Source organism: Bombus pascuorum, chromosome 2, assembly GCF_905332965.1.
Source record: "Bombus pascuorum chromosome 2, iyBomPasc1.1, whole genome shotgun sequence".
Taxonomy (NCBI): domain Eukaryota; kingdom Metazoa; phylum Arthropoda; class Insecta; order Hymenoptera; family Apidae; genus Bombus; species Bombus pascuorum.
Genome location: NC_083489.1, coordinates 7,459,013 through 7,480,598, shown reverse-complemented (window position 1 = coordinate 7,480,598; position 21,586 = coordinate 7,459,013). Strand labels below are relative to the sequence as shown.

At 43.1% G+C, this 21,586-nt stretch overlaps 1 protein-coding gene across 5 annotated transcripts in view; it reads right to left on the bottom strand.

The window, feature by feature from the left end:
• Positions 1–21,586, bottom strand: part of LOC132904525 (uncharacterized) — a 307,845-nt gene that overhangs the window by 204,305 nt on the left and 81,954 nt on the right. The gene's annotated exons all lie outside the window — the stretch shown is intronic.

Here is a 21,586-nt window from a genome sequence, read left to right as displayed (position 1 = left end):
AGTAACCGTGTGCTGGTGTTAACCGTTGCTAACGAGACAGTTATGAAACCGCGTTTACTGCCAACGGAATACAAATGCTCGTTCGCTACGTTGCCTCTGTATTTCAGATTGGTCTTGCCACGAAACGGAAAACCGTTGAAAATGTCACCAACGGGACACGAATCAATTATCGCAAACGTTCGTAGTTTATATGTGTATACACAGTGGACAGTCGAAAGAAAAATATTGCAACCGGTCCACCGCCTATGCAACTCTCTCCTTCCCGCTCGTAGTCCCGTTTTAGACACGTCGTCGCGTCGATCCGCTTTGGAGTTAAGCAAATCTTAATGATCCAGCTGTAGCGGCACATGAGCTAGAGAACAATTCAAATCATGTTGTTGTTTTGTCTCGGAGTATCAATATCGTTAGGAAACGCGTAATGTAATAATAGATAAACTCCGGTCAGAACACTGTCGCCGCTACGTGCAATCGTCGAACAAAGGCGAATTTTAATTTTCCGACTCTCCCCCGACCAGTATAAATAAACGGACGCGATCGTAAGGAAGAGAGTTATGCGAATCAGTTATCAACCAGGTATCTAACATTTATCGATCGGTATCTACGAGTATCTATCGAGTATTTATCAGCGATCTTATTTTGCAATTTATATACTGTGCGAGCGTCTCAGCGAATATCGTCTGTATACTAATTTATTTAATTATTTTTAAATATATTCGACGGTTTCAACAACAAGCAATCTCGTCTAATAAATCTCGCGGTCAAACATCCTCTACACGAGTCCTCTATACAGCTTTTGTTTTGATTTCTCTGCATTGGATTATCGAGCGATAAAGCAATAAATTTCAATAGCAGATTTTTGTCCGGTTGCAGGAGCGTCGATTTGTGAGAGAAAGGAGAGCACAAATGCCTAATACGTAGAACGCTTTCAAGGTAGTACTAATAAGTATCTACATGCCAGTAGGCATTTAAGAATACTTGAACCTTAATGAAAGTGATAGTTTAACAAAGCTTCATCTTCGTTCGAACGATTCCTTTTTCTTCGTTATCTAAGCCCAATGGAACAGCTACGATTTCAGATCGCGTTTGAATCAGTAATACCAACAGACGCACGAAGCTCCCGGATGATAGGTCGTTCGGAAAGCACTAATCATGCCAACTTAACTTCAGTAATCGAACAACGAGTAATTTCTACTTGGTAGAGAGTTATCGACCCATGAATATCATACTCTACCGAGTGAATTCCAACGGAACGGTAGTTCCTTTTCCTGCATCTACGTCCTTTAGACCACCCAGAAGATTTTACGTTACAATACCGAGAGACTCCACTGTTCCAGATATCTTCAATTCTATTTATTTTTAAGTATCCTATATATTCGTATATATATTGTTAAGGTTATTTGATGTATGTGGAATCAAAGAAACGCGTGGGTAAATTGTAAGGTATTGTAAGTATATATATATTGTGAATATTAAAGTACAAAGTGTAGAATACAATGTAAGTTTGTCCAGATCCGCATACTAGCAATGTTACCCTGAGACTAAATGAACCTCCGAAACCAACGTCGCACATGTACCGTTTATGGTCTGTCATCGACGCATTCTTTTGTCTATGCGCTATCGATAGTCTCAGCGCTTGAGAAAACCAAAGACCAGATGTAGAGTTTTCTTAGAAGTGGCGATCTACTTCAACATATATTTTATTTATTAGTTTACAATCCTCGTTGTTAGAATTTAATCTTAAAGTTAAGATTAATAATCTGTGGAAGACACAATGTTTATGTTAAAATAATATTCAGTGATATTTATTAAACAGAACTACAGAACCAAATCTATATAAGCGAATGATATGGTATAATTAAGAAAGTATGCAGGTAAAGAATTTATGGATTGTTGACAGTTGGCCAGATACTTTCAGACTAGACGTAGATAGCGACCCATGATCCCTTAAATATTTTGAACCCCACTCTTTATAGAGTAATGAGTATGACCTGTGTAAGTGTCCTGTTCAAATGCCTGTGTAGGTGTCTGTGTAAGAGTATTTGTGTCTATGCGTGTAATATCGTTGTATTCCAACACTCGTACGTTAAACAGCCATGTACGAGATAAGGTAGAAAAATCCGATTTTTACTTTTCTCTCGAAAACTTCTACGTGCCATCGCCTTCTTAAATAATTCGTTTTTCTACCGCTACGTATCAGCTCGTAAACATATATTTCGACCGTTAAACGTATCGTTTCCATTTAAAAAAAACCCTGTATCCGACATTCACGCGTCGTCTCCCCAGGTCCATCCAGCGAATTAACGATCCTACGAACAATCGTTCGCTACGAAACGTAAAATACTCCGAAGTTTATTTCGATTCGTGGAACCACGTAGTCGATAATTTCCCGCGTGTCGATTACATCGGGGCGAACGTTCACGATTTCTATCGATCACCGTGCGATCTCGTGTCGATCGCCAGACTAATCCTCGATCAGCCTCAGGGAGCCTTCCCCTTTTACCTGGCTCCGTTCTGCCAGCGGTACACAACGTGACATGCAAATGCCGTTGCACCGCCGCCACACTATCGCATAGCAGAGAACGTTGTCCGAGCGGCTGATCCGCTTGCGAAATCTTCGACGATTGGCCGAGTGAGTCCGGGTCTGTGACCACTGCGACCAGAAAACCTACGACCGTTGACCCACAATACATCCGCTGCCTCTCCTTGTATCTATCTATTGTACACGTGACTCAACAAAGTATTTGAATACTTACAGAAATACGTATTTATGAATATACCTGTTATATGCCATACGAAACGTTCTGAAATTTCATCACCACGACATACGAGCAGACACGACGGACATTATATTGGCCTGATTCGACCAATACATATATTGGGTTGGTAACTAAGTGATTGCAGATTTTGTCATTAGGTGGTATTGACAAACTCAGCAATAATACACGCAATATACGCATAAAAATCTTCTACGGCGAACATTAAGACACTTTCTTAAGTTGCAATGTACGTTTGAGTTTGCGATCGTGTGCGGATGCTTTGTTCGCGCGCGAAAGTCTCGCTACGTATTTCGCTCACGAACACCATAGACGAGGCGGCAGCGTGACTAACGATTATCACTGGTACGGCCCCGTGCGACTTTTCCTCTTCCTATAGATGCCATTTCGAATGTATCGCCACGTCGACGACACGGATGGTGGAAAGCGGCTTCGACGTTCGATCGCTATGTAGCGATACGTTGTCCGAGTCCTGCTGTCTGTTTACGATGTTTGCTGCGAAGGTTTTCACGGTATACGTGTATGCGTGATTTGTAGGTGGAGGGAAAGCTTGAAATTCGTAATTTTTAAGCAACTTTTTAAGGAATTAAAATACTCGGTATGGTAAATTTTGACAAATGCGTAAGGAAAAATTAGGGAAATTAATTCACAGGTAAATAAAAAAATTAATTTTCTCATTACCACCTAATGATAAAATCCGCAATCACTTAGTTTCCAACCCAATAGAATGTACAATATATCTATATTTGGTAAATATTATTCCGTACGTATACACATGATATTTGATTTTACTGTTATATTATTACATCGCTACCAAGAAACTCAATGATCATTTGCAACAGCCTCTAATTCTTCCCCCTCCCACAAGAATGCAAATGGTAATCAACATTAACTTTTTTCTCACGAGCGAAGAAAAATACCACTATAGAGGGAGAATGGAACGTATGTCTGATTACGTCTAGCAAATGCGACTACAGGTGTAACAGTGATGCAAGAAATAATAGCGGCGGCGTTACTAATTGAAACAGCACAAGCGACAGTAGCACTACTGTTAGTAAAAGCAACAGTAAACCTAATACCAGCATTACCGATAACAATCCTACTATTAGTAAGGTTAATTGTTCTAGTAACTACATAGTGGCAGTACAACATAATTTGAATAACACAGTTTCATTATATCCTACAAAAAAAAAGAAAAGAAAAAGAATCGAGGTACACGGAACAGAGAATTCTTCGAGTCAAAGAACACCGCAGGTATCGCATAGCCAATAAACGATTACAACAACGTCGTAATCGTTAAAAAAATAAGAAGCGAACAAGGGGCACAGCGAAGAACAGGTTTCGTAATTTCGTGAGGATCGGCGATAAAACGGCGACGGTGCTAAACGTTTGAGAAAAACGGACGAAAAAGCGTGGATGGAGAAGAGAGAAAGTGCGTTTTGCGAGCGACTTTACGCGCGTTTTTACGCAAAGACGCATCCTTTCAACCGCTTTGAACTTTTATTATCAGCTGCTATTCGTAAGAAAGAGAGATATTTCAAAACCGAAACGAAGAAAGAATTTATGACTTTGCAGGATAAAGACGTGTATGGACATTTAGTTAATCTTTGTCTACGTTGAGCGTGACTGTAAAACACACTATGACGTAATGGACAAACGATTGCCTGCAAGACGCAGCACGAAAATTTATCGCTAAGATATTTTTGGTGGTTCTAATATTATATTTTTGAATTGGTATTTTTGTGTAATTTAAAAATGTAAAAAGCGAAATATCGTTACGAGAACATAAATTTCAATAGATTCTCTTACACCATAAGATTCTTCGTGTAATATTGATAAACTCCTGTTTGAAATTTTTCTTTAAACCATCGATGGTGGAATTATTTTTCTCGGGCATTTCGATTATTTTCTCCTTTAGCACTTCTAAATATATTTCTAACAAATAGGACTAGGATGGAAATAAATGACGATTATCTCCCTTTAGTTTTAATCAACTCGTCTATAAAGAGCCGCAAGAGAGAAGAAAAAAAGGCACGACTTTTGCAAATATTTGCATCGAACTAATACAGGCGCCAAACGAAATCTTGTCGCGACGAGGGTATAATTAATAACCGTGGCTTGAACAGAGCGATCCTTTGTTCGAGGCTGTCACGGAACCGCAGATAAACGCGAAAACGCGTCGCGGATTGCGCGAGGTGCCTGTTGCAAAGGGAGCGGAACACCGCCGAGGAAAAGTTGGCTGTTGTGACGTCGATTAATCCGTAATTGCTCGGCGAGAAAACGTGCAACGAGATCGACGTGCGGTCAGATAACGGACGATTCGAGGGAACAAGGGTAGAGAAGCTCGCGGAGAAAGCGAGGTTCCTATGTAAGAGCACATATACGTATCGTGCGAATGACTGGCTCCGTTTCGGGAATATCGAACGACCTGACGTACCTTAAACTGATTATGTTTCGACTGACACGTGATAACGGGAAGAGGAAGCGCGAAGGAAATTGGATGGAGTCTGGTTGTACGAGAATCGCCGAGTAAGATTGCTGAAACGACGTTGTTCGCGGGTGCAGATAACGTCGATGCCGAAAGTAGGAACGTGTTGCTGTCGTGCGTTTGGGTAGACAGAAGTCGATGGAAGAATATGTTTTTGTTACTTTTAGGAGATTGTACGAAGTGAATGATTGCTACGGTATATTACTACGGCTCAATGAAGTAGGTATTACAAGCTATTGTTTAGTTAATCAGACATTGGATAACATTTAATATCCTTCCTACTAAGTACGTTTCGTTTTTAGCATGGAATTGATTTTGTTTGTCAACTTTTTACGACCTTTACTATAGCTTTATTTCTCTTTTTGGTGTTGGATTTATTTCAAATAAAACGGTTTACGTATCGTGTATGCTAGAATAGTTTAACGTCGATTCGATGAATTTAAGACGAATGAGCTTTCACCGAAGAATCAGCTAAAAGGAAGGCTGGAAAATGCCACCGACAAATAACAGGAGATAATATTTCAACTGAAACTAAACCACGCTATGATTATTCGTCACTCGGAGCAAATAGGAAAGTCAAAGAAAATGGACAAATGGGTTCCGCATGAGTTAAGCGACAAGCCGGAGCAAAGACGAATGAAGACAGCTTCGCTACTTTAAAGAAACGCACAAGATGGATCGTAAAATATGAAATTTTGTTACGTCCACCATATTTCTCCAACCCTTAACAATTATCATTTTCCCAAATACCTTTCAACGAATAAATTATTTCGAAATAAATTATTAGAATCTTTCGTAAATCTACGTTGAGAATTTTTCTGAGAAACGAAAAAACGTTTCATCTAATACCTGATACTTATCGATACTTATCGCGATCGCTTCGTTACGGATTAATGTCACGTTACTTACCACGATTACGATAACGAATCGAGGGAAACCGAGACAGAAGCCCGTTTCCTTTTCCAGATAATTGCGTCCCGCGGTGACGTCGCGTTTTTACCTGGTCGCCGATCGATTCGCGGAATCGAGACGCCGGGGAAAACCGATGGTGGTCTCTGGAGCCGTTGAACGCGTATCAAGAGAAGTAGACGGAGAAAAAAGTGAAGGAGTAATGTAATTTGCGGGTAGAACGGTGTGGTTCAACGGACTAAACACGCTTCTGGAATACTTCACTTCGCGTTGATATATCGCGTCGGTGTACACGCCCCTTGCCCCGTTTCAATTCGACTCTGTCTGGGTATCGCGCCGCCGAATAATCGCGGCCTGTACGCGAAGAGCAATGAAATTTGCATGCGCTTACACGGAGTAGCGCCATTGCGACGATTGAAAATACTTTGGTTTTAGCAGGAACTGAGAAATTGTGAGAGAAACGTGTTGGTTTGACGAGAGTTCGATAGATTGGAAATGATAATATACCGGAAAAAGACAGTTTAATTGAACTATAAGTTAATGAAGCAAAGTATTAATTTACTAAGCATGTGCAACGCTGGATACTTTGAAGAATCGTAGAATTAAACAGTACGAAGGTGTTGAGAAGCCACGGAAAATCAAAGTGTCAAATAAACGCAATATCGACGAATCGATAAATCAAACGGGCTAAAACAGAGTATCGAATAATCAAGAAACAACTGGAGAATTATAAGTCCTAGGTAATCAAAATTGAGAAATATTAATGAATTACGTCATTGAGACTAAAGTGTGAAAAGAGAAACTTGTGAATTGGATCTTAAGAAACGAAGCTACGAGACAGAACAATTAAATAAATAAAGAACCAAAGAACGAGGTCGTCAATGTAATTATCCATACGAAGTGATTTTCATCGGAACGATGACGAAGAGCCGATATGGAACGAGGCGAAGCGGTTTTCTATGATCGCGGTGTAGAACCGCGACACACGGTGGCAATCAGTCGGCGCGCTTCCCTTTCGCATCGCGTTATTACGATACATCGTGTTCGCGGTTATGCGTAGGTTGCATCGACAGAGATGCGGCCGCGCGTACCACGTAAATCACCATTGAATCTGCATTAGACGCCCGAAGGGACTCCGACCGTTTGCTGGCACGGACGTTAACGTCCGCGGGCCTGAAACCTTCGCTTCTTTCTCGAATAACAGAGAAAAATGAGGAAGTCGGCGAGTGGAACGATTACTGTAATCCTGAAAGCAGGAGTTGCCTGATGATCCTCGATCCTGAGGACGCGAAACACCGTTAGACCGTCCTGAGCAAAGTTCCTGCGAAACTTCCGTTTCTTTCACTCTAATTCCTTCGAAAATTTCTACCAACTCGCTATGCAAATTTAGTTCTTGAAACTTCCCCTTCACTTTGATCCTTCCGATTCCAAGCGATACGAAGACACAGATTGGATGATTACTACGAACTTCTTTTTGTAGAAACTTTGTTATTTGTAGATGAGAATCATTAACCCGAATGCTCGACTTACCCATAGAACACAGTGGAAATTCGCTCGTTGCATGAGAACGGGACTGAAAGTGCAGGCGAGGATTGAGAATTTTGCAGTGAACTAGGTGACCAATTAGCTGCCAATCTTAGATACTTCTTACGGTAAATGTAGCGAGGCTAAGTTCCGTGCTTGGCCGCCTATCGCTTCTTATTTTGGTTATATCAAATTCAGTTTGGTTAATTAAAGTATCCTGCCATGCGTTGGCGAAACGTGACGAGCGAAGCTCGCGTGTAAAAACGAGGAAATAATCAAGAGTACAAATATCGAGATCCCGTATATACGATCTCTAGATAGCGTATTTTTATAAAAGAATACCTTCTAACGAGATTTCCCGTGGAGCTGCTTTGAAGAAATCAAGAGTAATCTAGAGAGAAGGCAAAAATATTTCACGATTATCCTAAATATCTAGATAGTAGTGGTCGTGATTTGTTAGCGCGTTAGTCGTGTGACCAATTACAGGACAAGTTTGCGACGCTGGTAATGAGAGATTACAGAAACCGGAAACAGCTGGCATTACGAAAAGCAAACAATAGCGTGGAACGCGAATTTTACGGAGCGACGCGACGCGGCGTATCAAACGCGCTGGCTCGGTGGTCCTCGAGCTTGACGCGTGATGTCGGCAACGCAACCGACGCAAATATCAACGATCACGAGCGAAACGTTGCGACAAAATCCGCTTTGTCCGGTGAAAGGAAGCGAGGAAACGCAAATCGACGATCCTTAGTTTCTCACGTGTTTTTACATAGCGGTTCGAACACTTTTCCTTTCGAGATAACCGATGATTTGTGTGCAGCTGAATGTTTTCACTTCGATGATTTGCGACGAGTTTGAACTTGTGTAACGAGTAAGAAGAAGAATAGAACGAAAGAAAAATATTTGAGAAGATTCAACGACGCTTGATTTCCTGTTCTGCTTAGATATAAGAATAAATAATGGTTAATTAGCGTGCGAGGGAAATTGGTACAGACGGAACAACGTAATTGGAGAACTTACATACGCTGCACACCGACTATGCTTATTAGAAAGCAAAAATTATTGTGCAGAGAAGGCATGTGGACGTCGCATTCAAGGTTAATTATACGACACGTCGTATCATTTGCCACCGTGTCGCGTTAGAAAACTCCGATGTGCCATCGAAACCGCTACGTCACCTTGATGTCACAATGCACGTTAACATCACCAGCGGTACGATCGCGCCTATGTGTCACTTTGACGGACAGACTTGTTTTCTAACTAAGGCATCAAGATCCCAGACGTTCCCGTAAATACAAAATAATATCTTTTTATCCTTATTGTCTTATTCTAATTACCAATCGATCGTTTTCATCGGCCTGATAATTCTATAAGATACGTACCTAATCCTCTTCTTTTTGCTCCGATAGTTAAATAAATTTCATAGATTACAGACTCTTCGCTGCTTATTACAAAATAATCCACCACCTCTCGATCCACCCACGCAATTTTTCCACTCTCAATTATTCTAACATTGAAAAATCCTTTATCCACGTGATCGCGCGGTAGAGCAGTTGCAGATAACGATGCGATTCCTCTTGGCGTAAGGAACGCGGGTACACCACGCCATATATCGACTCGATCTTTCAAACGATTTTTCGCATCGGCACGAAGAACGCGAAACGCGAACGACCCACACAGAATCGAGCCGGTGCACCGGGCGCTCCACGAGGGCCACGAATCTCTCGAGTCGATCTTTATGGTGAATGACGTAGCGAGTTGTCGGTGCATTGGCCGCGGGGCCTCGTAATATCAATGATATGAATTATCTAACGGCGTGGGCGTACCTGCGGCCTACCAGCGTGGACCGCTCCGGCACGGCCTTAAGGCGCGTTCCCACACGTGTAACGCGCGAACCCGAGAAACGGATGGCCGTTTTTCGATGAAATTACCGAGCATCTAGTTGCGTGCGTGACGTAAATGGTTTCGACGATTCCGCGGATGATCGGTGTGTTCGCGAGGCGATGATGGCCTGTAGCGTTGTTGCATCGCTTCTCCTACAGACTTATGTTCGGACGTTTCAATGCCTGGAAGGTTGGTATTCCTTCTCTCCTACATGTAAGTAATTGATATTTCTATTAGAATAAGAATAACACGTTTTACAGCAATTCGTTGTGATTTTCAGAATGGATATACTAGATGAAAATGATATACGCTTGTAGAAGTTGCAATTGTTTCCTCTGGTCTCTCTAATCGAGGATACACATTCTAATTTTTAACAACTATACGTATAGTTTGCTACTGTATACTTTAGATTTTTACTCGTACGAAAATTGTTATTGAATAAGAAAGTATCAATTCGCGAATGATTTTTACAGACCGAGACATAGAGTGCTCGTAAACCTCGCTTCGCGCCACCATCTAATCCTTCGATTTACGATCACGTCGTATTTATTCCTTACCGATCTTTCAAAATCTATATTCCAAACTACAAAACGTAATCTCTATCCAACATCGATCAAACATCTCCAAAAAGGCGACCTCAAACAGAAAATTCTTACACCAAATCTCGCAGCTCCACCCTGAACGAATCGAAGCCAACTCCGCCCTATTTCGACCTATCACGAGGAAAAGTGAAACCGATGCTTTTCTCTGGTCTAGTTGTACAACACGCCCAGAACGCGTACCATAGCTGGTGAAAACGCGGCTTAACCGCGGCTCGCGTGCTCGCTAATAAAGACGGCTCGCGGTATTAGGACGATAATACCCGACGAGCCGGCTCTTGGCGGCCGCATACGCGCATTCCAAACTGCCCACGACTCGGCAGGTAGCACGAGGTGGCCACAGAGCCGACGGGGGGTGGGCGGGAACTGCCAGGGCCAGAAAGAACCGTCCACGGGGTGCAACCGGGGACGAGAGAACAGGGGGCGGTTTAATGGCGCATAATCGAGCGATACGTGGGCGATGCGCTCGCGAAACGAGCGATTTCGAAAACGACAGACCACGGAGCCGCATTCTCAGCTCGGTCGATGGTGGAACGTGAAAGGGGAGCTGCTTCGTATATCATAATTGCCGCCAGGTGCAGGCGCGCGTCATCGACAGGGACACATCGCGCTGCCTGCGTTATGGAGTCTGGCTGAAAGGCTCGATAATTGATTGGAGAACGTGCAATAGACTATGCTGGAGTCGCGACGGGTTTCGCACTGACGTGACGATGTTGGTATGCGCGGTTTTTAATAGGGTTTATTGCAAATAGGAAGCACGTTTGCTTTGAAATCAATAGATTCGGTTAGAATCAATTTGGTAGGCAAAAAATTTACATTGAAGCGTGGGTAGCGAGACGAAGAATCGTTTTGTAAAACAAAAAGGGTAATTGGGATTGTTACGTGCGTTTTGTTGGTTTGATTTAACAGTGGATATGGAAATAGCGATGCCTATGGAAGGAAATCTTTCCGATAGAAATATGGCAACAGTTTTGGTTCTCTCGTTTGATTTCGCTAGAATATCGTGAAAATAGAAAAACATAGAAGGTAACATGCTTTAAGAAGAAATAAAAACAGGTAGATTAATTACTCGTATAAGGTAGGTACATGTCACGCTTCACTGAACGATTCACACTTCGTCTTAGCTATGTTTCAGCGCGTTACTAAAAAAATATCTAAGAAAATCTTCTCACTATATAGTTTCTCAATTATTCTGCTAACTTTCATCGCAAAATACTTTCGACAAAAACCATCATCGAATTTAACGCTCTCGTCCAATCAAACAACATCGTCTTATCCAGGCAAATCTCTCGACAGACAACAAATCGTTGAAAAGACAGCTGAAAAGAGATCGCGAGGAAACGAGGATCGACGCGTCGACGAGAAAGTGATCGGCCGCGTCCGTGTTTCCAGCAAACGATCGGTGTGTCGCGGGCGTGAAAACACGAACGTAGACAACCCGAGTCCGTCCGAAATTCTTCAATCGGCGAAACTGTTCTATACATGGCGGGGGCGGAAACTTTCGAAAGCGCCGTGGCTATCGCGACCTGGAACAACGTTAGCCCATTTCGTGAACCTTGTACGCGGACGATATACACGCCCAGGAACGATACGATAACGAGAGCGGAGTTAAGGGGCCTCAAATCCACGATCGCCGGAGCGTGAGATCGAACGTCGAGTCCCCACGATCGAGACGCGATTAAACAACCGATCGAGAGCGTTTTTCTCACGGCCCGGAGGTTTATTGGTCGCCAATGGCAAATCCGCTTTGCGATAAGCTCGCCCCAATTTCCAACTCCGCTTTTTCCTGGACGAACCTTTTCTTGTACGCGAAACGAGCCCCAAGAACGAGAACTCGGATCTTACGAATCGGTTTGCGTAGCCCATCGATGACCAACGACGATCGAAAGCAGTTAAATTCATTTTACGATATTTACGAGAAACGAGAAATCTTATCTTATTACCTGTTATCTGATTAACTTGGAAAATTATAGGAAACTATTCAAATCTTTAGAAATTATTACCTAATTTGTATATTCAAGAAGATGCAAATATCCTTGAAAAATGCGAAACTGCTATAATCTAACAGTAACCTGTTACATGCATATTACATTTGCAAAGAAAACAAAGTAAAATGGTATTTACGTTTCCTGAAATTTTCGTAATTATACCAATTATAGGTAGAAAAGAAACGATCGTGCAACTGCTTGACAACCAGTGCTTGTTCCATACAAACGAGAAAAGTAAACGGACACCTGTCAAGCCTGTGTCAACGCGCATTAACAAGCTAGATTTCCCACGTCAGGTAGAGCTGAACAGGGTAGAAAAATGTGTCGAATAAAAAATAAGAGCTCACGACCATTCATACACTGGCGACACATTTTTTTCTTTTTCTTTTTTTTCGCGAAGCAAGAGTGTTCGCGGTCGAACTCGTGGCGACCATTCTCGTCGAGATAAACGCGCGATTATGCCAGACCGACCCGCCAAACTCGTTCTACCGCGATCCAGCCGGCCACCGTAAACGCCGTGAATGGAAATGAGATTCGGACGAGGATAGTTACTGTATAGTTGCCTTACCTTCCCCTCCTCGTCCCCGCCTCTTCCTTCATCCCGTTGCGTAATTATTTCGCCTCGCACCCGTTCCGATTCACAAAGTGCAAGGAAGGAGGAGAGATAGAAGCGAGGATAAGGGGTGAGGGTACGTGGATAACAGCGAGCGTGGCTTTTAATTAATGGCGCCTGGAAATAAACGTGTCGCAAGGCCGATTTACGGGCCGGCAGCCCGTTGTAACGCGCGCGATTTATGGTAGCGCAGCGCCCGTTTCCTCGTGATATTTAATACCGTTCGAGGAGAAGAGCTTTCATAGAACGCCTCGCAACCGTGCTTTCCTACGAGCTTACTACGAGGAATATGTGTCGAAGGAGTCTCCAGAACGCGGTTATATTTGATCAAAAGACGCATTTTATGAGCTTTGCGATATAGGTTACTTCGTGATTTAGAGTACCGGTGATGGTAAACACGAGTATTATAGCGCTTTTTCTCCTATTGCTACGTTGCTTCGGGGCTCTGCTTGCCAGAGCTTTAGATAATTTTGTATCACATTCTATCGAAGGTTTTATTGAATTTTTTATGGGACGTAAACGTTACTTAGAAATATTTGAACCTCGAAAGAAAAGCTTGACCACGCACCAATCTGGAATCGAAAACCATCGCAGAAAGCAATCGATCGCAAGCGTGGCGAAAGTAGAACGAACAATACGTCCCAACGTCGAAGAAACCTAGAAACGATATCCGTTAGACGACGCGGGATTACTCTTCGCTCTGACGAATTTCAACATGAAAGGTTTTATCGATCGTACGAACACCGTAGAAGCGCGAGCACGCGAGCTGTATACGAAGAAACATAAACAATTCTCCGAAGGATTTCCAAGGAGATTATAAGACGCCTATATAAGAAGTCGTTAATATGTAAACACTGATTACTCACCTTCTGTTTCTGTAGAATAATCCCAAACGACGTAAAAACCGGAATATCTCCACTCACAAAAATCCACTTAAATCCCTCTCGACCAGCAACGTTCTTTTTCACTATGTCCGATCGGCACACTTGTCACGATTTATTTAAGTGTCTCCAGGAACCACAACGAAACGAACAAAAATAACACGTGAATTCGAACGATCGATTCATCAACGATCGATTAACGACCACCGGACATCCTATGAAAAATGGCAACGAAAAATGGCACGAAAACGTTGAATCGTCGATCAAAGAGAATCCGATGCATCCGTAAAGTCGCGATAGACTTCTCTACGAGCCGCTATTGATCGGAGCACGATGTTCCAGCCAACACCGCGAGTCGCTCATCGCGATCCCGTCGTCTCACGAAATTGCAGAGCACGATCTCCGTTCCGGACTCAAATCCAACAGCGAGTCGAACCCCAGAGGACATCGTCCGTCGTCGTGTTCCGCTTCGAACGAAGGACTCCACGTATGTACGCGAGAAAACGGAGCACAACCGTACCCGACGACCTTCTTCGAGAAACTGACCTACGGCGAATCGCTCGCCACTGGAAGCTTCATTCACCGGCGATCGGTTGAACGGACCACACGCTCGTACGAGAAAAAATATCGCGTCCAATGCCACCTTCGATCACTTCATTTTCGTCGACTGTCTTTCGATCGAGCGACGCCCTTCGTCCCTTCGTTACTCAGCTGCGTTCCGTCGTCTCCTGAAACAGTGACCATCGATCCTCTGCTCGATCGTACATGTTGATCCTTCCAACGGTTCATGGGCTCGAAACTGGTTCATCGGAAGAGCCACGAGCTAACGATTCACATTCGGTACGATCGATATTCGTTGATACAATTATCGATGTAACGTTTTATATATCGTTCTGATATATCGTGATCGATCACGGTTGGTTGTTGGAACGAGCACCAGAGTATCGAAGATACGTGAACACGTGTCCGACTGAAGTGTGTGGCTGCGAGTGTCCTGCGAGAGGATGTCGCGACGCGCTGCGAGACGCTCGATCGGATCGTAACTGCGGCCACGACGGCAATGCCCCCGCGTCGAACGCTTTAGCGCCGCTGACGCGCTCGAACCCTGAGCTCCCCTCCCCACCACCAGACACATCCCCACTCCGCCGACACTTTTCCGACCGCGCTCGCCACTCTGCTCGCTGCCACTCGCTTCTACTCGCTTCTACTCGCTTCCCATCCGCGACACATTCACCCTGTACCACACGCACTCCCGCCTAACGTACGGTGTCGCGGTTTCACGGGTGGGATGGTAATTACAGAGACACGCTTTTTTTTTATTTCCTCCGCTCGTTTTTGATGGATAGAGGCTGGTTTTGATCAAAGTTGGGGGTTGATGATCATTCCAGATGTGACGACGGTGTGACGAAGTCGCGGATGAAAAGAGCAGTGGAAAGAAATTTTGTTTCAGAAAGTAAAGTGATGAGATCGGTTTTATAATTCTGATGTAATTTCATTGATACGAGAGAGTAATTTAATAAGGTAGACTTGTTTGATTCGAAGATACGTTCCTTTAGAAATTGTAACTAGATTCCAGAAGTATAATTAACGAGACTGACTCAAAGATATATTTAAGTTTTCTAAAACTAACTGTCAAAGCCGTGAAAGTTTAGAAGAAACCAACGGTGTAATTAATGTTCATACGATGATGTTAACGACGATCAATATTTTTGAACTATTCAAGATAATCAGAACACTGTGTGTCTAATATAATAACCAAATGAAAAAGGATTTTATTCGATAGATGAAGTACATAATTCAATTATTATACGATTCATCAATAATGTATGTGTAGAATTCTAAAATTGCTCATTGATAAAAGACAATAGTTAAATCCACTAAATAAATTAAAAAAAGAACTTCAATATATCGAAACATAAAAAATCACGTTAAATACACACTTTATATAAATCCAACCTGACTCACGAACTACGCTTGTTCTTCCGAACAAGGATTAATTAATTCCATATTCCAGAGCTTCCGACACTTTCACGGCACTCCCTTGATCAATTCTTTTGTTTTAGCAACGAGGAAGTGGCGTCGCGATCAAAATCCAGAAGACAAGAATTTTTCATAAAATCGGTAGATTTTACCGGGATTTTCGTGTAACCAGAAACGGAGGCGTCGAAATGAAAAATTACCGTCTGCCCGACGACCAAGGGTAGTAACCTCCGTTCACCCTGCAGTCGGAAGTTCAGCCACTCGACCAGGACTATAACCCCGCCCTTACGCAACGCACCGAATGCCGACAAGCTTTCGAAATTCGCCGTACCACCATAGCTAGAATAACAGAGGCTGGAAGAAACGCCATTATTCGGCGGATTGCGTCCCTTCGCGACTACGGCGAAACAATGCCGTCAGCGTGCTGTCATCAACACACGTTGCAAGCTTGTACAGGTGATATTGAATCGTACAGTTGTAAACAAAGTGACGGAAGATCTGGAATTTACGAATTTGTAAACTATAGAGGTCTTTGATTAACCTAATTACGACGAATGCAAATAGGCTTAATATCCTGTTGTCGCTAATTCTTCCACCTAAATTTTACGATTTTTAGAAATTTCAAGAAACTTATAGCGTCATAACATATTTCAACGATAATTTTCACTGACAAACACAACTTTTTCTTCTCCAACGCTATCGCTTAATTAGTGTTACAAAACAATTATAAAGGATATGGTGCTAACGAAATAGTAATAATTGAAAAATTTCGGAATAGACGGAAATTACGTGAGTCCAATAACAGGATGGACGCGCGCAAAGGATGATGGTGTTCGGAGTCTGTAGACCGCGTATTTTCAGGGCCGAGGCACAGTTGCCGCAGCCGCGGTCTCGGTGCTACTTTGTGCTAGGTTGTACCTTGCCTGACCTAGCCGTTGCCGGGCACACAGCACGAACATGGAAAAATATGTAAATATCGGGACTCATCCATTATCCAACGCGGAGAGAGAAACGGAAGAAGAACGAGAAAGAGAGGGAGAGAGAGAGAAAGAGAGAGTAAAAGAGAAGGGAGGTCCGCTTGCTCGCGCACGTGACTGCTAGACGGGAGGGTACAACGACCCTTACCTTGCTGTTTTAGCAACGCGTATCGATTGAGGTGTAACTGTGATGTTTTTTAATTTGGTCAACTTCATCTCTTTCTTCTCTCGTATACATATAAACGAAAATTTATTTTTGAAGTTAATTGGTTTGCTCGTAGTATGCCACTATAGTATGCCATGTAGGATAATTAAAACGAAGCGGAAGATTTGTTGCAAAACTCTAATGCCTCGCGCTCTTTGGTAATAAGATTGATAATACCTAAACCCATTTAGAAAATAATAATCGGCTTAATCCCTCTGTTGCTGTTCTAAACTTTCACTGATCACCAAACAAAGTATAATTCGTCTATATTGCTTTAAAATGCAGATTATGATAGTAACCCAGTTATCAACACTTTCAAATTCCTAAATTATCTGCAGTTTCTCGCATGTCGCTCACGAAAGTTCTCTTAAGGTGCTCGTTCGAGCTCATAGTAAATTCAGTGACGATCGTAAATTTATACGACTTTTCGTTGGCATATTGTTCGTTACGTAGTCTAAATCTCCTCCGGCTATTTTCAGGTGGAATTACTGGGGTGCAGGCAAAATGCTACAACAGTCGTAATGACGTCTGTTCGAGGAACTTAGCCCACCCGTGTCTTTGGAATAATGCACGGATAAAGAACACGTGAAACGCATCAATACCGTAACGATCGTGCCCTTTCCCATTGCGCAATCGCGAAACCGCCAATCGGGAAAATATCGTAGACGCTATCCTATCATCGCCCGCTCGACATTTCACCGAGCACACGCTGTTCCATATGCATGAAGATCCTCATCATACGCTGGCGTTACGAGTCGATGTATTCTCGCGAAATACGGTAACGCAACAACGAGGGCAGTTTCCTAACTGCTCTTCAGCTCAAAAGTTTACCTACACCCCATTTAGAAGTACATACCGCATACATACCAAATACCTACGAATTTAAGACCACGAGTTAGGTACACAATCGATACCGAAGATTCGTTTAACGAAAGCCGATCTGCCACGTCGATGAGAAACGTCTCTTCTTTAAAACCGGAACAAATACTCTCCAACGTGGGACCCTTGCATAGCACTCATAGCAGAACATCCACTCGTTCCAAGGGAAATGAACAGCCCTCGAAGGGGCAGCGAAGCACGCCACGGATCGCGGAGGATTTAATTTATAATCGAGGGGAACAGTCGCGCGTGTAGGATACGTAGCTCGCGTTCCGGATCGCTCGGAGCAAGAATCGCGATATTCCAATCGGCGTGACGACGTGATACGCAATTAATCCATCGGGCGCGTCAGAGTCTCGCGCCAGCCAGGAATAATGACGCGTATCGGGAGAGGGTCCTCGCGCGCTCCGTCAGGTAGTCGTTCGATTATCTCGCGCGTGTGACTCGCGCGGAGGCCGCGAGCGCGCTGTGGCCACGTCGTGACCGAGGATTATGATTAATGGCGTTGCTATCAGTGCGTGAACGGCGCAAAACGAAGACAAATAGCTATGCGGACCTCTTTAAACGCGTTCACCATGGATCCGCCGGTGTTCCATCGGAAACGGCTGTAAACAGACGCGAAATTATCGAGTTCCCGTAGCACAGGCTGGCCGTGCCTGGTCGCCAGTCCCTCCTGGCGATCCAATTAATGAGTACGCGCCGAAAGGTGCGCCTTCCAACGCCACCACCTTTCTCGTTCTCCTAGCTTGTTCGTTCGTCTTTCGTCGGCGGAAAATGTTGTTTTACGTACGTACGGGTCCGTTCGCGTCGATTAGGTGTTTCGTCGATGACGCGTCGCGTGAGAAAGAGAGAGTTGGAAGGGAGAGCCGACGCCTTCTCGACGTATGGAAACCGTGTATCTGATAATTGAATCACCTTTGGGTCAAGTTCCGATTAGCGGCGTGAATTTCGCGCCAACCGAGATACGGTTTTTAATTAATGGAACTATGTGGGAGAAACGTTTTTGACCAACGACTGTGTCTGATTACATGGAGATAGTGAGATGGAAAGTTAACTTTATCAAGTCTTATGGGTTCTGTTTGAATATATAAATCTTTAACGATATCGATCGATTTAATTTGTTCGATGTAGCCTGGTCTACCTTTCAATTTCGATCTGTATAACCGAACGTGTTTTATCTGTTCGAATTAGTCGATTTCCAGTTAGAGGAACAGTGGTAGGAATGATAAAATCTTTAATTCGAGGAAAGTGTGATGTCATGCATTGATATAGAAGATTCATGTGCTTCCAAACATCGACAATACGTATTCGTACAGACTTGAAAATTCTTAACGAAATCGTTTAGGTAAATGAGAATTTTACGTTTCCCTAATTATTGACGATAACTATCAACGAAAGATCGACGAATCTCTCAAAAAGTATTGTAATAATAGAAGAAAAACAATAACTTGGAAGACCAGGTAGGTATAATAAAATCTTTCAGGACTTGTTCGTGAACAAATTCGTGAAAACGTGCTCCAAATTGAACATGCCATCGAATCTGGAGAACACGAAGAAGGAAAATCATTTGTAGGGTAATCGAGGTTAAAGAGAGGAAAGAGAATATGCCAATCACAGCCGGGAATCGATATCGAATGTCAGGAGAAATCGGTAGACTGCAAGACGCCCTCCAATACCCGTATCCGCTCGTACTTTTAACTGCATAATTTGAGGCGTAACTTCGCGCCGGACTCGGTTCCATTCCCGAGGAGGCTTATCTCTGGCTTCCACGTGGCGAAGCTTGCACTCCGTTCTCGGCGTAATTAAAAGTCTGCCGTCGTCGATCAAACCCCCAGCCACCCCCGCGAGCTCCTCGTGTCGCAGAGAAGCCCGGGAAGGCGCCACGAAAGTTCCAACTTTCCAACTTTCCGCGCCTTGCACTGCACCAGCCTGTTACCACCGGAACCGACCGTGAACTCGCGCCTTCCCATTTCCATTTCCGACCCTGAGCCGCGTTTCGCGCTCTCGATGCCGCTGTTGCGATTACAAATGCTATTTTTATCTTTGTTTCTCTTGTGCGTTCATGTGTGAACGTAAATTAAGAAAAAAAAGAGGAAGTACATAACAGTGGATTTTTTGCTCAGAAAGATAAAAGCACGAAGAATCGTGAATTTCAAGATTAATTCCGAGAAATAGTATTTGCGATATTGTCACGTAAAATTATGCAAAAGAACAACAAAAAAGAATAAAAAAAAAGAAACTTTATTTTTCTTCTAACACTTGGTTTTACAATCTACTTCAGAGCTCTAAGCGTGACTTTTTAAGACTGAAGCTCTTATGATTTTTTACTTTCGATCGGATCCGATCGCTTTCTTTTGTTATCCCTCAACATCCCCACCGTCCACGCATTTGCCTGGCGTCCGCGGCCGTTACCACGCGCTCTTTCTTCTAGAGCCTTCGGTGGAAGGACCGTTGGGATGTTGATGGTTCATTAGGCACTTCAGCGATATACATTGTCGCCGAGTGCCGCCACATCTTTATCTCCGATTTTAAAGTGAGCCGGTCGTGACAATATCGTCGTTTTTCTCCACTTTTAACGTTACGTGGTTGACCAAGCTGCCCTCCGAGTGGCACAAATCGAAAAGCTGATCGGTAACGGTGCCATAATGTACGGACGAAATCAAACAGTACAGCAATAATCGAGTAAAACAAACTTGGAGAATACAAGCATACGGATATGTATAATCTTCAAGCCTCGTAATATTAGAGAGGATGAAGGAAGGTAAATTGAAACGGTATATTAAAATTCTCACTTCGAACACGATACTCGTTACATCGAGGCGGGAATTAATCGTTGGCAACGAAAGACCGGGATTCGATGGTTCTTCCCACGGACGCCAAAGTTGGCGAATCACGCACGCCTCGCCAACTTCCGACAGATCTTCGGTGGAAGGCCCGAACAACGCGCAATTATTTCTCGCATGCCCGGCTATTGCGTGAGAGTAACGAGGATCCGTATTGTCTGTACGCATCGAATTGGTTCGCGGCACGTTTAACGGAATGTATACATCATTATGGAAATACGCCGTTCGATACACGGAATCCCGTTTCCAAACATTCCCTGCCAGAAATCGCTCGTCTCTCTAGAGCAACTGCTTTCATCGATATCCATGTCACGTTGAGCATTGAACTCTCTAGTTAAGTTCAAATGATCGGTGGAAAAAGTGAAAAACACTTAAGCGACTTAAGGAAAAGCAACAAGCCGATGGATATATCTAGAATCCATTATTACACCTTTCAGCTCTGAAAATATGTAGAAACTCGGGAAGCAATGTAGGGATAGCAATTTCTAGTAATAGTGCGCAAATTATATAAATTAATGGCAAATTAGCGAGTAAAAGTAGCAGTTAACTTCTTATGACATCTAGCTGTAAATTATCTGACAAAAAGTTTACCGCCGCTCAATTAGGACTAAATACGTGATTCGTCGATGCAGCCATTGATTTGAATATCGGTGCTTGAATTAATGAAACTAATTTTCTTGATTTAACTTATGATTTACAAATTATTCAACGCGAAGATAAAAGACTTTTCTAGCTTCTATTATTCTAATAATTATGAACTTTAATATTATTGGCAAATCAATTTTCATAATTTCCATAACTGAACCAATCGCATAAAGTTCAATTAACGTTAAAGTGGATTCTTTCGAAAATAAAGAAATATTTGCAAACTTTACGGCACGTCGTATTTCACGCGAGATAAATGCCCCTCATAAACTCCAAATAATATCATATTACGCACAACAGACTTCAACTACCGTTCAAACATTCACCGACATTGATCAATCTTGTAACACGAAGCGCGTCTTCGGCGATCATTAAGTTCCATCGATTCGATTCGCGA